The following is a 6,143-nucleotide window of genomic DNA, read 5'->3' on the forward strand; positions in this document are numbered from 1 at the left end:
TCTCCCTCCCTCTCTCCCTCCCTCTCTCCCTCTCCCTCTCCCCCTCCCTCCCTAGATTTCTGTAAAATCACGCTCATGTTTTTGTAAACCGAATAGTTATACAAAATATATTTAAATTCAAATTTGATTCTCATTACAACTCCAAATGTCTTGATTAGAAATTTGTCTCAACTCAAGCCCTATCGCTAAATCAAGCTTCTTTTCCCTTATATTTTAAACAAAGGTAAGAGTATAAAACTTTTCGTCGTCCAATAATTATAAAATTCAATAATTTTAGCTTTGATTTTAATGTGACAATTAAAACATGTCCATTCGACGCTAAAATCCTTCTCTGGACATAACATATCCATATAGATGGTTTGACAACAATTTACTTACAAATTATTTGTGCGCGATCATTTGTAGTTACGAAATTCGTGGGTCACGTGACCCGCATTTTTTGGTCACATAACGCGAGCCCAAAAATGATTGTCATTTTGCATCTCTAATTCAGAATCATTGAGAATCAACAATGCTATTTTCAAAACCAAAAAAATCAAATTCTCAGTTCTCAAAAAAGTTGAAAGTAGATTGAGAGAAAATTGAAAATCAAAAATTCTTTTTTCAAACGCAATCCGGAGAATTTTTTCAGAGTTTTCAGACAACTGGATAATTTTTTCAAATTTTTTATGAAAACACAGAATTTTCGCAAATTCTTTAATAAACTGGAGAATTTTCTCAAAAAACGGAAAATTTTGTCGAATTCTCTAGAAAACCGGAGGATTCCCCCGAATTTATTAGAAAATCGATGAATTTCACCGAATTTTCTAGATAACCGTAGAATTCTTCTCAACTTATGAGAAAATCGGCGAACCTCGTACAATTTAGTAGAAAATCGGAGAATTACCTTGAATTTTCTTGAATTTTTTAGAAAACCAGAGAATTTCCTAAAACCTTCCCAAAAACCCAATAATTTTCTCAATTTTTTTTACAAAACTGGAACATTAATTTCAAGTTTTTAGAAAATTGGAGAATTTTTTCGATTTTTTTTTTGAAAATCGAGCAATTTTCTCAAAAACCGGAGAATTTTCTGGAACGCTCTCGGAAACTTGGCTCTTCCGGACCAAGTTGAGAGTTGGACTCTGGATAATTTATGGTTTTTAAGAGAAAATTCAGGTTTAGTTGAAAGTTGGAGTGACGAGGTGTAAAATGCATTTTATGCCAATCGCCCTCTTTACTCTCAACTTTACTATCGGGATTGAAAATTTGATTTTTGAATTTTGATTCTCAGGTATCTCTGAATGTATCCTCAACTTTTTTGAGAGTTGAGAGTTAGATTTTTTATTCTCAATTGTTTTCCAATCTACTCTCAGTGAATTGAGAGTTAATTGAAAATCAAGAATTCAACTCTCAATTTTTTTGAAACCATTGAGAACTAATTGAGAATCAAAAATCCTATTTTCAGTAGTAATACCACTAGTGCTTTGAAAATAGAACCGTTTTCCACCCCGTAGGGAAGAAGACGTATATTTTAGGTCTTGCCGAGCCTTGACCCTTCGGAGATTACCTTACGTATCCTGCACACGTTGCGTGCCTAAAACCTACCATGAGAGCCATCTATGGGGGGAGAAGGGTACTTCGAACTGAGTTACAAGTGTCGGCCAGCGCGGATGACGCGTTTGGACGCCAAGAGTCCTCAGTACTTGCTCCGAATCATGAAGAATAGGAAAAGCCATTCTTCATGGGCCTAGTGACAACAAGCCCTCACTTGTGTCAAGCCTCGGCAAGATCTAAAATATACGTTTTCTTCCCTACGGGGGGGAAAACGGTTCTATTTTATGTCTGTGCTTCGACTTGATCCTTCGGAGAGATGTTTATATTCTGCTGGCACATGAAAGTGTACTGTGACTCCAGAATGTGGATGAGAGAAGAAACCCTCATCTCGGGCGTGAATATTCTAAATGGAATATAAACTATGCAACGTCAACACTGTAGCGAATACCGTTTCGGGCTGGTAGCCGAACGCTCTAGGAGAGAACTTCTAAATTTCAAACATTTATGGATTTCGACTACCTACTTGCAGCGATACCTAAAGAGGTATACCTTCTCCGAATTTCGAAAATACACATCCTGTTCAGGAGCTAACTAATCATTATAGTATAATCCTACGTCAAAGTTCATCTGATTGAAGCCTGACTAGGCTGAATTACATCAAATAAATGATTGAACAGTCGACCTGGCCTGACTTCAAGTCCCGCATCTGGTATTGGAAGGTTTCAATTTTTTTCTGAACCCCAACGCAATCAGCAGAGGTTATGCTTGCCGATCAGAACTTGACCTTCTTCAGATCCTGGAATACTTGACAAGCTGAAAATCTACTCATGGGTTAAAACCAAACTGAAGGCTGCAATCCAATGAACAAATGAGAGGCTTGGATATTCGATCAAGTACTGAGCGTTGAGCTCATTTATCATCCTAAACAGTAGCACTAAACCAAAGAACTAGAAGTTGATGACGAGAAGCCAGACTTCTGTTCTACAAGTTCTCTCGCCCAGAGGATGCACACCCAACTCGGCGCGACTACTAGAGATATTTTCGACATTGAGTTCGTTGACGAAGAACCTTTGGAATCAACTGAGTTGGTAAGAAAGCTTGGAACCAAACTCACTTTTCTTTTCCTGCTGGAGGAATCTATGAATGATTGGTTATTTGCCTGCAACCGTCGTCCTGAACCGTTTTTTGATAGACGTAATACCGAAAAATTGAATGCAAAGATGACTTTACGATGACTTTTCTGCAGGATCTTGGTGCTCCACAATGAATTGGGTGAGCAAAATCCGTGGGGAGTTGCTCTGTCAGAACGTTGCAAGCCCCCAGGCAAAAGTAGACAACCAGATGCTGTTATAGTAGTTAAGAAAGCGTCCGAATCTTATAAAAGTATGAAAAGGCGTTCTGATTTCTGACACATACTCCAGTCGTGCTGATAACTGCTTATAACGAATTACACTTGTGCCAAAATTCGTCTCCAAGTATCTGCATTACTAATGACCCTGAATCAAGCTTCTTTATAAAAATGCGAAACAGTTCACAATTTCGCTTCTTTATAAAAATGTGGAACGCTTCACAATTTCGCGTGTCATCCTTGCGTAGGGGCCATACTAATCTACTCTGAATCGTTCCAATTCTAGAGTATGTACTGCCGAAGCAATTACCAGTAATTAATATGACACTTTTCTTTAGACAAGACCACAGTAGACATCATGTAACCAGAAAACTCATGTCTGTGTGAGATATCTTTTGTCAAGAAGAAGCCTGGGACCAACAGGAAGTCAGACTTAATCGATAGTGAAGGGTTCACACAATACACATCCACGAGGACTCCTTTCCAGTAGGAAAGATTTTTCCTTTGGAGTTTCCTTCTACAATCGGTGATTCCACCATTTACGAGAAGTAACGAAGGTGGCTAGCTTCTGATGGTTGTGAAGGTTACTTCTTGGAACTGAGATCTCCAGATGATGCCAACATTATTGCTTCTGAGATTAAACAGGAAATTGAAATTCCTGAGGACCGAAAAGATCAAACCCCCGAGTGAGTTTGATGAGATTTTCCCAAGAATATCAGCGCAATTGTGAGCCAACAGAGGATGAGAGATATGCAATAGACCTCGTGCCCTGACAAGATTAATTCGCTATCCCAGTGCGTGTGCTGAGGAAGCGCAGTGATCAGGCTGGCAGGCTAAACAAGGGCTAGGCGATGTTGAAAATCGCATGATGGACAAAGGTATCTACGACCCTTGTTAGAGAATCCTGCCTTTAGAGGAAAGGCGCGCCGGGGCTTCCTATCGCTCCCTTAAATAAATCTTCGGATAATTCCATTGGCCTGAAGCCTGTGATCCATTCCGCTTACCTCATAGTGAAGAACCAACATCATTTGTTGGACCCAGATTTATGGAAAACATCGAACATGGATTCGAAAGGGCGTGCGAAATGAGCCCTCAATTCTCGATATAATTAGGTAAAAGGAGCTTGCCAAAAACACTTGGGGTCTTTCGGACTCCACAATGTTTGTTCCAGAAATTCAAGAGCAACTGCTCGTCCATTAGAACCCGTGTCTCCATTTATTTTCGCCGGTTTCCCGGGGTATTCACCACATCAATTCAACTAAGAATCGAAGAACTAAAGCCACTCTTTCCGCCGATGATAGTAAATCCGTCGATAATTTGAAACAACTGACAGAATCTCCAAAAATATGGCCAGATGATCAGAAACTGTCTCTTGATCAGAAACTGCTCTTATTTACCTTACTTCATTGTTCATTCTTCATTGAAGTTCGGTGATCGAAGCTTCGTAGAACGACCAATCTGACCTAATGACATGATGAACACAAAAACAAAGATATGCATTAGACCCTCCAACGACAAGTTCGCAGTTTGTACAGGTTGCATCGAAGCATATTTCTGAATATCTTATCACTGGCAAAATTTAATGTCGCAGAATCAAAGGCTCAGACGATACCAATTAATTGATTGAATGTTTGTATGGGGTTATTACCAATTGTGTGCTACGAATTATATGAATTGTGGATATTATTGTATTCACGATGATCCATAATTGTTGTCTCTTTGGAGAGTGTTGTATTGAAAGACTTTATTCTCATCCCAAAAGATAGAGTAGTATTGCAACCACACTGTAAGGAAATTGCTCTTTTAATGTCCGTAAAGAATCATGTAATTCCCACTAATGACTGATTCACACGAAACTCTTAAGTATGTTAAAATCGTCGGATCAGCTGATCTGGAGAATTTAATTCTTTTAGTAGTCTATACGACCGTGAAAGTTATTGAGAACTTGGAAAATTTACGTCGTTGAAATAGCAATGATTGTTTGACATGAAACACCTTAATATTTGCTGCAAAAAGAGCAATTTCATGAATAATTCAATCTCAAATTGTCTGCAAGCAGCGACAACAACAGATTAGAGGATAAGGTGGTTCTGCAGCTCGTTATCTTCAAAGCTGCATATAGTGAATATGCAGTGTGTGTGCTCGAGAAAATGTCTGCGAGCCGAAACACCTATAGGAAATAACTCATATAGGTTATACCGTCCTATACAGGAGCGGTTTAACGCACATTCCATGCCGAAATACCTCGTATTTGCTACCGATGAATCGTGATTTTGATGTGTGACTTACGGAAATATTTTCGGATTTGTCGTGCACGGGTATCTTACTCTCAATTGTTGAAGTTGCAGCAGGGCCTTGTATAATTCACCAATTAATAATTGTCAATTAACATTTGATATTTTCATTGGATACTATATTTATTGTAATTCGATCAATGTTGTATCCAATATGCCTTGCATTCGAGAAAATGGCTGCGAACAATTGTAGGTTAGATGCCGAGGTAAAATCTGCAGATCCTTGACCTGATGGTTGCGGACAACAAATAGGCCTGTAGCGGAAGTCCTTGGTGGTACCAAGTTGGTACCATACAATCAAGAAATTGAGCATGTGTAACATGCACAAATACGTCAATCAGCGCCATACATCGAAAGATGTGTCACCGGAGTAGTGTAGTAATGCCGGTTCTGGCACAACGTTTTTGGCATCGGCCTGGTCGTTGGGGTCCAGTAGGGGGGTCAGATGAAAGTGGGTGGGTGGGTGGTTGATTAATTCGCGGGGTCGCGGTTCAATTCGCGGTTTGATTCGCGGGGTCGCGGTTTAATTCGCGGTTTGATTCGCGGCTTGATTAATTAATTCGCGATTTTTTTCTTCGAAGTGACGAAGGGGTTAATTAATTCGCGGTTTGATTCGCGGTTTGATTAATGAATTCGCGGTTTTTCCCTCGGAGTGATGAAAGGGTTAATTAATTCACGGTTTAATTCGCGGTTTGATTAATTAATTCGCGATTTTTTCCCTCGAAGTGATGAAAGGGTCAATTAATTCGCGCGGTAGCGGTTTAATTCGCGGTTTAATTCGCGTGGTTGCAGTTTAATTCGCGGTTTAATTAATTAATTCGCGATTTTTTCCGTCAAAGTGATGAAAGGGTTATTTAATTCGCTGGTTAATCAATTTCATTTGCGGTTTTGCGTTACAAAGGACCTTCTCGGTGGAACTAGTCAATCCACCCCGCGAGGGGGTGAGTGAAGGGGTTAATTAATTCGCA

At 39.6% G+C, this 6,143-nt stretch overlaps 1 protein-coding gene and 1 non-coding gene across 2 annotated transcripts in view; both read right to left on the reverse strand.

Moving 5' to 3' along the window:
* LOC107041716 (ubiquinone biosynthesis monooxygenase COQ6, mitochondrial) overlaps positions 1-6,143 on the reverse strand; it is a gene marked incomplete at its 5' end in the record, with an annotated part of 155,139 nt that overhangs the window by 33,276 nt on the left and 115,720 nt on the right.
* Positions 3,085-3,191, reverse strand: LOC114841395. Its single transcript, XR_003783110.1, has one exon. It is a non-coding gene; the product is annotated as a U6 spliceosomal RNA (small nuclear RNA).

This window comes from Diachasma alloeum, unplaced genomic scaffold, assembly GCF_001412515.2.
Source record: "Diachasma alloeum isolate Michigan unplaced genomic scaffold, Dall2.0 Dall_scaffold_00372, whole genome shotgun sequence".
In the NCBI taxonomy this organism is placed as follows: domain Eukaryota; kingdom Metazoa; phylum Arthropoda; class Insecta; order Hymenoptera; family Braconidae; genus Diachasma; species Diachasma alloeum.